Raw genomic sequence first — 12,889 nt, 5'->3', positions numbered from 1 at the left:
GATATGCAATTTGAGTAGATATCAATTGGCACCATTTTCAACGTCCGCCTACCCTCGGGTAGATACTTTTGTTTTCTCGCTTACGGGAGTCTGAGCCATTGCCGAAGGGAGTATGAGCCATTCATTGTCTTATGTGACATAAGTTTCTCGTTGGGCAGGCACAAAAAGGCTTACGCATTTAATAACAGATGTGATACGAAAATGCGTGTTTGAATGACCTATCGTCACGATGACTGCCGATCAGAACAATAAGTGCATATGCAAGTTATAAGACGTATAGGATTTTGCATAGAATGAAGCGAGGCTTGGGTGACCACCATCACCGCTTAAGAGAAATTATATTTGCTCGTACCTTCGACATGAACTCTGCTTCACCTCTGTGTCGTGAGCTATATAAACAGCGTAGCTGGTAATCCATCTTAACAGCAGTGAAACCACAGGTGAATTATTTTACAGTAAGATTCACGTGCAGTGGCAGCACACACTGATGTAGCAGGTCGATGCCCCTCTTGGAGCAGTGAATCCCTTGAAGACGCACAGACGATAATTTTGATGACTCGTGATACAGAAACATCTTTAATAACGTACAAAATGTACAGAAAAGAACCTTCCTCTGTTCCGCCAGTCTGACGTGGCCCATCACAAACAGAGCGCGCAATAGAATAAAATCAACCTTGGGTACAATAAAGGAGCTGATGCAAAGACAAGGACAGCTCACTCAAACTTTATTAGTTGCGTATTATGTTTAGTTTACTCAGAACGTCTTGCCGGTCACTTATGTTCAAGGTGGTCTTGGTCTGACGATGTGTTTTTCAACGAAGTGCTTAGTGAAAAAGACGTGCAGTGAATTCCAGAACGACGCGGTGTGGGGCCAGTTGATCTTCAGAATTTACCACGTTGGGCACTGAAAAAGCTCCACGAAAAAGAAGGCGAACAAGGAGCGCTTGATACAAAATGCAGTTGTGAGTAACCACTGCTTAGTTGTCCATACTCTTCTTTCTTATTATTTTTGTGTCTTCCTTATCCAACATGTAAAATTCTGGACGGGCAGTGATACAGGGTTGAATGAGTAGATATTATATTTATGAGTAAGGTCCAATTAGCAGTGCATTTGACCTCTTTAACGTAGGCGTGTGATTTCTGCTCTCGCTGAGCTATTGTAAAATACAAGTAGTATTTTTACATCACTTCAACATATAAAACTAAGATTACAAGCGCTGCGGAATGAATATCAGGGAGCACATTCGTGGAAATTTCTTAGGGTAGAAGTTTCAAGCCAATAGTAATGTAGGACATACCATTGGCGAAGTCGGTCGGCCAATGCCAGAGAACACGTGCAAACAAAAAGCTTCGTTAATTTCAGCCCCAGCGCTCGTCCGCACTTAGGTACACAAAGGCACGAAAAAAAATTCAAGGTCAGATTTTGATAGCTTCTGGACCACTCTGCAGTCACTTCGAGATCGTAAGCATTCTTTCTACGCTTGGAAGTATTTAATACAGCTCAAAACATCGACAGAATGGCGTACCTCGCGCCCGTGGGGTGGCCAAGCTGTTGGCGCTTAACACGACGATGCAATAACCACCTCGCGCACAACTGCGCAGATGAAGATGGACCTGTTGTTGGGCTAGTTGGTGTTTTCTTAACGTAAAAGTGTAGCGCGAAGGCACACTTACAAAGACGACACACAGACACACATCACAGGCGCTCCTAACAACACGGCTATGTGAGGTGCTGTACAGATTTACCCCCCCGCTCCACGGTAAACGGAAAACGCGTCACAAGCGTCACTTTCTCCCCTGCCGCTTCGTAAGCCAAACTTCCGAGAGAAAATAAAATGTCGAGCATGCTGCCATGGCAACGGCTTGGTTGGTGGGTGAGGGGAAAATAACATCCCGCTTGTCTGTCATGCCCTCGACGGGCACACGACTCTCTCTGCAGGCGCCAACGCAAATCAGCGCCTACGTTTATTTTTATTTAGAGATTGCTTGCCTCTTTCAGATCGCGATTTCAACGCTCTTCGGCTTCTATTTTTCTTGTACTCACATGTGTGCAATGCATCGCAGGGAAAACTTATTTTTTGTTATGTTCAATATACGCGCGCCAGCCTGCCATGGAGAGCGGCTATTTCGCTTCCGTAAAACATTTGTGGGGAGAAAAATGTTATTTATTCACTGCTTTTATTAGCAAACTGTGGCATTCATACACAATGTAATAATATAGAGCTCAGTATCTCATTATTCAGTACAAATTGACGCATTCTGTACTACGATCGTACATGCATAAGACAGCTTCCGACAATTTATTATGGACAGAAAATTGCTACAGAGGTGATGTTCGTTTGCTGTGCACAACACAACTCTACCAAACTCTTTTTTGGCACAACAGTTATTTGCGAATTGTGATTATCAAGAGCAGCTAACCGATATCTTTCGCATACCAGTAAAAATAACTTCATTTTTTTTTATTCCGCAGAGCGGGCGTGCTTACTAGTAAAAAAAAAAAAAAAGAGACCTGCTACCTAGTAAATTTTTTGCACAGCCCTCCCTGTGCTTTCAGCAGATTATATTGGAAATGTGTATACTTTCTTTCTATATTTGGTTTTGTTTCACGATACATGTCAGACCAACAGAGCTTCATTCAGAGCTGCAACATTGTTAATAAGGTATTAATAATTTCCTAAATTGTATACTGCACTTATTTTGTTATATCACCATCTAGACTTGACTGGCACATTTCCAAGACAACTAACAACAAGTCCCACCGATTGTTATTGTCGATCAACAGTAAAAGTAGAAGAAGCATATGTGTGAATCGGCGGTTTATCGTCGGTTAAGGTTGGGCAAGGACAGACTTATGCACAAAGGTATTATTGAACGCCTAGCTTCGGCACATGGAAAAACACATTTAAAGGTAATCGGAATCTGCTGCATTCAATGGATCACAGCAACCTGCTCAAAACGATTACGTTTTGAATGGTTTTCGAGACCTCCCTCTAATACGCTGAACGTACGTTATGCACGTTGCTTAACAGTGGCTATGGGCTCTTCGGTGCGAATTGTTTGAAGCATAGGACTGGCGTCAGAGCTATGTTACTATCCATCGTGAGAATTTTGATGTCGAAAGCATCTCAACTTCTCTAGAACACTCGTGTCTGGCACCATACGCTTTTTCTGAAAATTATTCGCGGCTTTGCGGAAGGAAACCCCCAATTTTGTCATAATAATGCGAACACTAAAGGGAGGAGTGTCGAGCAACATTAGTACTCGCACAACTTTACCGAAGTAGTCACAAGAAGTTTCTAGCATCCCAATATCCGTGTATGGTAGTTATGTAATAATTTTCAAACAGGGGGGCCCAAGTGTGGAATCAATGATTGTGTGCAGAAAGACAATACGCTGCACGATCTTTAGACAAATATCGAAATGCGTAAAAATATTTGGCAAAAATAGCCTATTGAGGAAACTGCCCTGAAAATTATCGGGATTACAAACAGAATAAAACATTAGTAAGGCAATTTTTCCTCATTTTCTAGCTTCCGCAGCTTTCTTAATGCAGCGGACTTTATCTCGCCCTTTTGTTCAAGAGCCAGATTGATGTAATTTATGAGCAGCATCAGCCGTACGTAGTAGATCTGCTGCAGCAGGTCTATGCGATACTTTTCAGAGCAACATATTCCTTAGGCCCGACTGGTGCTTATTTTATACTTCAGTACATTTACACTGCACAAGTGCGCGACCACGCCCACGCACATTTCTCCATGTCCTTTCCTTCCTGTAGCTATAATATAGTGCCACCTGGCTCCCGGACATTTGGTGGAGCTCTGGGCTCACATGATAAATCAACTTCTGTAGCACTTCCGTCGTGGTAGCAGTTCTTTAACTTCGCAGGCTTGAGATACTTTTGTGTATCATTCCTCAGTCGTTTGATGAGACTTGCGGTCTAGGTGTGTATAGTTTCCACTTTTCGCCTCGTTTCGGCAGTGTAGAACCTGTAAAGATAGCTACATGATAAGAACATCGTGCCAGGCTGGTTGGCAATTTTTCGCCATATTTGCGCGCTGTGTAAATGAATACTACACAGAGGCACACAAGACAAGCACAGCATCCTGTCTATTCCTGAATGTCCTGTTCCATAGTAAAACGAATTCCACTGGCAAATGCGTGCCATATGCTATCGCTTAACATATTTAGAAACAACATGAAAAGCCCGTTTATTATCGAATTTCTAGCGCATATGACAAAAGAACGCGCTTAAGATGCTCTTCCGGTACCTATTAGAACTTTAAGCTAAGTTAGATGCAGGTAGCTCTGCTCATCATTGAAGCGAGCGTTGATAGGCAGACAACCAGAATGACCGGGTAATTGGAGAAGTATGGGAGAGGCCTTTGCCCTGCAGTGGGTGTAGCCATGCTGATGATGATAGGCAGAGCTTCGTGCTATGGTCCATTATGAAAAGTTGCATGGGACATTCAGCGTTGGCATATCGAATATTCTCGCTGAATGTTTACGTGTTACATCACCGCACATAGGCAGGCTATTGACATAGGACGTGTGATGTCGCTGGATGACATTGTCATGCAAATAACCTGATATTCCTTATAAAAAAAGAGAAGGGAGCCTCTCTTTTATGCCAAGAGAAAAAATAGTGAACGTAATTCACAGATCTATAAAAAAACCGTCCACAACACTGGTCCACTTTGTCGTACCTGGCCTAATACTTCCTGATACGCCAAACGCACTTCTCCGCTGCCACCTGCAGCGAGCGTGTGGCATTCATGTTTGCTCACATGACATGCAATAGCTGAGGGCAGCAGTAGCAGCATGCAACAAACAACCGGCCTAAAACTTTTTTGCAGTAAGTGTGCAGATTATATACGGGAAATATGGCAAACACAGTTCTTATCTTGAATAGGTGTACGGTAGCACGATTAAAATAGAGGACGAAAGAAGACACACATAGAGACACATAGCCCTTTGTGTGTCCCTGTGTGTCTTCTTTTGTCCTGTCTTTTAATCAAGCTACCGTACATCTATTCAAGATGGGTTACCAACAAGCCCACATTGCAAGCCCAGTTCTTATGTGAACTGCTGATAACGTATTAAAAATGTTCCTCTTTTCTTGAAAGAAAGATCGGTTACAGCTTCTTTCTGCGCTGAATCCCCCTACATTCGCTACTTTTTCTTCGTCAATAAATAGAAGGAACTGAAATTTTACAACTCTTCTTGTTTTCGTTCATTCCGCTACACCCGCGCACAAGAAAGTACCCTGTGCGTGTGAACTGAATGCCTCGGATAGCGAAAACCAAGCAATGCTGGCAGAATAGTACTTTCAACTCTTGCAAGTCAGTTCAGAAATTTGGTTGCATGATTTCAACTAGAGATATGCTAACACTTAATAAGCCAAGTTCCAAGTTTTAGTGCTTCCGCATATTGATACAACACGTTAAGCATTGATGGTTTCTCGATGGCTGGCAGAAAATATTAGGCATCAGATTTTTTAGCTAGTTTTATTGATCGACGAAAGCTTTTGATTCATATTGTTAAGGATTAGGTAACTGAGCGTTTTATTCAGTTTGGCATCATTTTTCTTCTACATACCCATAGCAGGAAAATTTCCAGCGGTTTAAAGCTGCTGGGCAGCTGAGCGTTGGAATTTTCGCTGCGGAAGAATTTCTGCTACAAAGCGGCAACCAAACTTGGGGAAAACGCGACAGCGTGCGGGAGCTGGCTTCGGCGTATCGTATGCTGTAACGCCAAGCGCGGCGCGACATTTTACGAAGGTTTGTTCAATCATCGTCAGCGAAAACTGTTCGGCTTTTTAGTTTAGCCAAAAGTAGCGAACACCCCGCACCGCAGATGAGCAAGAGATAACGAGAAACTGACAAGCTCACTGTTTCTAGACGCACGCGGAACAACACTTCGCTGCGTAACCTAACGTGGCCCCCGGCGTCGTATCGAAGGACGTTGAAAAGACAGCGCTCGCCGTGATCACAGCCCTCGCATCGTGCCCTGTTAAGTGGTTTCTGTACGAAAATAATGAACCACAGGAGCACAGATTCGCAAGCAATAATGACTTGTTTTCCTTACCTACATCGATCCCCCCCAGGGGCTGCACTTCCACTCCAACAGCCGACACAGCCGACCACAACAGTCCAGTTTTGGCCAGGTCGGCGTAGTCCCTTTGTGTGAAATGGTCCGAGCGGAGGCGGTCGCCGTTGTACTGTACATACATCTACTACCATGTCAGCCGTGCGAGGACACCCCATCGAGCGTAATTTTGTCATATGTCACATTTATGAATCGGGAAAATACAGCGTGGTCATGATTGAAGAACACGTGAAAGCGTACGTTCACAGTACGAAGAAGCGACGAAAAAAAATCTCATTCTAGGCACAGGTTGAAAAATGAAGCGCACTTCTGTCGTCGCGCATATAACTCGAACATTTAGTTCAAAAGGCAAATGGTGACGGTTGAATAATTTTTTTTATCCTGCAGTCTTCATGAACATTTAAAGGTAGTGATGTCACTACAAAAAGCCGGTCACCGGAATACTCTCCAGCGTAACCTGTTTGTGTTGCAATAAGCATTCAAATAGCTTTGGAGAATATAAATTGCAAGTTTTTTACTCTTGGGAAAAAATGAAGAGCAACCGCAAACACAAAGCGAAGCGAAATTTCCGTTCACGCGTCAGCTGGCATAAGTCGGCTCATGAGCAACTGTCAGCAAGCAGCTTCAGTTTGTTAGAACACCCCAGAAAAATGCGCCGCGCCGAACCAAAAAGATATTCACTAGAGCAAAACCATGGAGCAACTTTCATTTCGTTCTGTAGCTGTTTTGATAAGGATAGCGCTCGTTTCTTCATAACGACCACAGAGAAAGTGTGCTTACCTGTCGTCCGCTCGAAAACGGAAAAATTTCGCCCTCGTGCTGGCTCCCCGAGTTGCCACAGCACGCACTCGTGCAGCCCGCCTTGTGTCCTTTCGTCAGTTTTTCCGACATTGCTGGAACGTTCGCGTGCACATAAAGAAAACATTTAACTGCAGAGCATACGGGAAGACTTGCACGCGCATAGAAAGCGGCAGGAGTAGAAGAACGGAATGGCAGCCGAAGTGATAAGAGCGAAAGCGCCCCCGTTTGGCGCTACAAATGAAGTGACTAAACAAAGATATGGGACAACGAAAAAGAAAATAGCCGTAAACACTTTTTATTTCCACACATAATTGTATCACTTTACTTTGCTACGATGTACGTTGAAAAGATAAAGCCACATATGCAAAACTTACTCAATTTTGCTTTGCCTACTAGTTCCATGGCGATGCTTTATTGCCAGTACCAAAACTAGCCCCACTGTCCGCGCACTGCCAACAACTTTATTCGAAAGACAGCGAGATACAATATATATGGTGTATACTGAATTATATTGAGTGCAACTTAATTGAACCAAGACATGGGTGAAAACACCGCAAAATAAACACGGATGAGGGAGGAACACAGGACAAACGTTCTCCTTGTCCGTGTTTATTTTGCGCCATTTTCACCCATGGATTCGTACCAACTAGCTCGCATTCATACCCTTTGAACCAAGGATTTAAAAAAATAAGAAGTGGTTAACCGAAGCTGAATGAAACTAACGGCGTATGTTTGCCGTCATGTGCCGCTCCTTAGAGTATTTTTTTCATATTTCGCTTTGTTAGTTAATCAGCTAAGGTGAATTATGAAAAAGTTTTACTATTCACTTTAGGCGGAAGTGCGGTTCGCTGTGTTGTAGAGGGAGGTCCAGAAACGACTAATCCCTTTTTTTTTGTTGTTGTGGCAACGTACATGTAGCGGGACAATATTTTTGGGCGTTTGAAGAAAGCTCGCCCGCGAAATATGAAATGAAACAACGGGACTACGCTCGTGCGCTATCGTATTTCAGCGCCCTCAGCCGTACGTCGAGCCTATCGCTTATCAGGGAAGACGGCGCTTCGTTTCCGTGTACCACCGCCAAAGAAGCCGACGCACGGCGAAGCCGATTACCAGAGCCGCGGCCGCTCATTTCGCCACGGTCCGGGCGCATGGTTCATTCTCACGAAGCGCGGTTGAGAGCGCTGCAATACGATAGCGCATGAGCGCAGTCGCGTGTTCTATATATATATATATATATATATATATATATATATATATATATATATATATATATATATATATATATATATATATATATATATATTTCGCGAGATTTCTTTAAACGCCGAAAAAATCACCACGCAGCGTGTACGCTGCCGCAATAAATTGGATCGGTCGTTCCGGAATCCCGTCTACAACGCAACGCAATTGGTCTTAAAAGGAATAAAAAAATTTTGAATAATTCATCTTAGTTAATAGGTAATCGGGCGGAATATAAAGATACTCTAAGGAGCACCACATGACGGCAAACCATATGCCGTTAGTTTCATCCAGCTGCGGCTAACCACTTTTTTAAAATCCTCGCTTCAAGTTTCGTGAAGCGCCCTCTGCACACTATTCCCAAGGCGCAGGCGCATCAGGCAGGCTACAGAGGGCGATTATCGAACTAACAATATTAGTTAAACCATCCAAAGACAGTATGATCCGCGTTGTACAAACAACAGAAGCCTGACGTGCTCAGGCACACATTTTTTTTCCTTCATGTGAATCGTTTCCAATAGCTCACGCGCCGTTTTGTCTTCTGCCCAGGATCTTCGCACCATGAAATCTTGGCTGACAAGAGCAGGGTTTACAGCGCACTGAAAGATGCGCAGTCACATCCGTCGTCGTGTTATTTGCGTGGTACTTATTCAATTATTGACGAAGCGACCAGTTCGTTCTACATAGGAGTTTCCAGAAGACAGGTGTATTTCATAAACCGCCCCGGTGGGGCCACACATGTAAAGTGGGACGTGCTTTACTCGGTAGGCGTATTTTAGAGCTGCTCATTATGCGGGGACACAGTTTGGCCAGCCTCTTGGAAGCGAAAAATACGACAGGTGCTCCGTGTATATTCGACAGTCTATTTTTAAGTTTAAGGAAGTCCTGCCCTATGTGCATAAGATCAGCCACAACTTTTATGTTTGCGCACTACGTTGCTCACAGGCGATGCCGAAGTGCCATCACTTGTTCAGGTAGTTGCACAGTGTGTACTGTTGGCGGTGCTTTATCCTTGTCGTGGGAAAAGTGGTGTGGAGAGGTGCATGGCCATGTGAACAACGATACATATGCATAATATGTCCCATATTTCACTGTGCAGATGTTTAAATACATTCAATACGTTTATACTAATCAACGTGGTTTTGGCTCGTAAAATCCAGAATTGACTTGGATACTTCGTGTATAGCAGTTGGACATACCCATTGTGAGGAATGAGTCAAGAAGGCGCGGAGGTGCACAGGGAGCCGAGTTCAATATACATATACATGTCAACCATGTTTTTGCTTATCTTTATGCGATACTGTGCATTGCCTCATATTTTTTTCTTACAGAAGATATATATCTCATGAAAAGAAGCATACTTTGAGGCAGCATGTAAGTGCAACTGTTATTGTCTTTGCTACGTAATATTAAAGTAAGTGGCATCCCTAATGTTTACGATACATTGTGCAGCGAAAAACAGTAATTATGCCAGACCTGAAGTTATCGTGCGGCTAACGGTAAAGACCTCCAAGGCTGCATTAGGCGAGCACTTCTACCAACGTATACTTTGCTGTGTGACACTGGTCTACATGGGTGCTGATGTTAAGGCTTGCAGCTGGTGAAAAAACACGCACGCATTTATTCCTCTTATGCGAAAGCGCCACATGGCTCGTTGAGCGAAAAAGCCGGCGTCTATCGTCTGTAGCGACGAAACTGCGCCTAAATTCTCATTGGCTGCGACGCCTCGCCCCGAGCACGCTTCGCCGGAGCTCCCATTGGTTGCGGCACAATGTCTGGAGCGCGCCTCCACGGAGCAGAGAGGGCGAAAGGGAGCGCCTGCTGCAACGGTAGCGCGCCAGGCGTTGCGTGAGGGTAGAGAGAGTCTCTCGCCGCACCGGACGTGGGTTGTACGCGGTGTTGGCACCGCAGGCTGCTGCTGCTCATTGCTGGCTCGGGCAGTGCGTACCGCTACGGTACATTACTCGTAGCACAATACTCGAAGGACCGCTCAGCGCCGTTCAAGGGGACATCAATGATTTCGCATTGACAACTCATAAGAAGTGCTTAGATGCCCTCGGACCCTTACTCGTGGCGTCTCGTTATGGAAGCGAGGAACTTCTAAATAATCTGTATAACGCTAGGGAACAATCACTCTTATATCATGTAAAGAAATAGCTTCCGAAAAAAAAAACGAGCAGTTTAAGTTACCTAATCAATGTAGTTTCATGAGAAGCCAACAAACACCGACACCAAGGACAACATAGGGGAAATTAGTTGTGCTTAATAAACGGAATGAAGAAGCGATAAATTAATGGAAATTAAAGTGGATGAAAAAACACAACTTGCCGCACGTGGGAACCGAACCCACAACCTTCGCATTTCGCATGCGATGCTCTACCAATTGAGCTACCACGGCGCTGTTGCCCCATACACTTTCTTGGGCATTTATGTGTACTAGTAAACCCTGGGAGTGTTAGCCAGCGCCACCACTCATAGACCTTGGCGGCGGACGTGGAACGTCCCTGTTGCTTTATTGCTTTTTTTTGTTTTTTGTGTGTTTTTTGTGTTTTTTATCCACTTTAATTTCAATTAATTTATCGTTTCTTCATTCCATTTATTAAGCACAACTAATTTCCCCTATGTTGTCCTTGGTGTCAGTGTTTGTTGGCTTCTCATGATATGACTAATAAAAATCGGGCCCCTCGGCTAATCAATGTAGCAGGGATAGTGCGTGCATCGTCGAAAAAGAGCTTTAAAAGTTGGAATATCGGACATCTTGAGTTCGCGATCGCCATCGGCTATTATAAAGCTGCAAATCAAAGTAATCAGCAGTATCAGAATCAGCGTTAGCGCCATAAATTCACCTAAGCACCACAAGTAAACCAAGCAATCAATAGCACAGTGCGCGGTCAGTTTTCGTGCCTAACCTATTTACGCATTCGAATGTTTTGCTTGCAGCTTCGCGATATTTGCGCAAGCGTCTCCTTTACGCATGAGAACATCTGAAATGGTGGTTTGGCATTTAAACAAGCGCGTTAAACAAATCAAACCTCGTCGCCGTGGCGTATCGAGACAGTAAAAATGAATGTTCGTTCATTTATTAGAGTGTCCTTTTTACTGAGGAAGGCATTAATAGCCGCGGTGATCTGTGAATAAAAGTTTGACGCTCAGGAAAAACGAAAGAACTATTCCTCTATTCATTTTAACTTTGCGGAACTATAAATCAGTGAACAAAATTCAAGCCATTAGAGGCTTTGCAATGTTCCGTGGTGTTATCGCCTCTCCGTGCGTGCGCTATCGCCAGACCATTGCGCTTACGTGGCACAAAACCGAAAATTCAATCTGCTTTTATTTAAGCGTAGTGATCGCAAGCTAAACTATTGGGTATATCATATATGATAGATTGCCCTTATTCTAAAATGCTCTATAGCAATCAGCAGTCTGCTATCTGACTGTACGCGATGTTATGAGGCCGACAATGATACCTGAAAGTCAGCCCATAGCGCCCTCTTTGCTTTTCTGTGCATGTTTAAGCAAGCAGTAATTGAAATATAAGACCCTTCACATAGCAAAACAAGAGATAATCCTCTGGATAGTTACGAAGGAGAAGCCTAATACGCCCTTTTACAAAAAGTGCTCACAAAATTGGCCCCTATATGCCTGTTTGAATGCCTAGATTGAGAATCGTGCGGAAGTCATCATGGCTTTCAAGAGTACCCTTTACCTAATGCACATAAGTATGGAACTACTGCTTTCACACATCAATTGGTTCGTGGTTATTTCAGTCATATATCCCTTATCTCGTTATCTTCTTTTAGAAGGGTAGCAAACCGGACTTTTCTCTCTGCGTTATTGTCCCTGCCTCATTTCTATCGGAACCGCTTTTTTCTTTTTTTTCGTATATCTTCGTAGTTTAGTTCGCAGATTAATTGGCGATAACGCCAAGATTCAGTTCTTGGCGTTATCAGTTCTTCAGAATTCTTAGCATCGTGATGACGTGCTCCTCAGCCAGCAATGAGGGATTTCGCGAAAGAGAAAGGAACAATTGACTTGTCAAGATATACAAAAAATACAAAGATAGCTAATCTTTTTTCAAGTAATAGCGCTGTGTGAACTTATAGCATCACTCCAATTTTTCAGAGTCAATTCCTGCGCCACACCAAGCTTTAGAGCTTTCCATATAATGGCCCACCGGCAGCCTGATTAGTTCCAACAGAGGTACTTGAAAACAAAGCTTTAAATGGTGCAATAATATAACGATTTCAATAATATAATGTTAGTATTATAATGATTGCGTGCAAAGGCTATTTCTGTCACACGTCCAAGGTACCTTTTGGCCCGACTTTTGAAAAAGATCAGCGTCAAAGCGGCACGATCGACGACAACAGTATGATGACAACGTCGCGACGATAGCTTGACAACGTCTTAGCACTTGCGTATCATTCTCCGATTGGCAATGCTGTGTAGTACAAATACTTCTCCGACGAATCCACTTATTGTTATTATTAATATTAGATATGGAAGCATACAAGCGCACAAAGGAAACAGGGATGGAGCAAGCTGACAACTGCCATCGAGAGGGGCAGAACGCCTGCCTACTCTTTCGGGAGTACAATTTACAATCATGCAGATACCATGCACTGGGAAGCCGGTGTAAGTGAAGCTGCGGTGGGGCCCTCAAGACTAAAGCGGTGCATTTCAACAAGGAACATGCAGTGGACTTCTGTGACAAAACGTACGCCCCGCAGCCGTCAACACA

Source organism: Dermacentor variabilis, chromosome 2 (genome assembly GCF_050947875.1).
Source record: "Dermacentor variabilis isolate Ectoservices chromosome 2, ASM5094787v1, whole genome shotgun sequence".
Taxonomy (NCBI): domain Eukaryota; kingdom Metazoa; phylum Arthropoda; class Arachnida; order Ixodida; family Ixodidae; genus Dermacentor; species Dermacentor variabilis.
Note: the sequence above shows the minus strand (reverse complement) of the source record.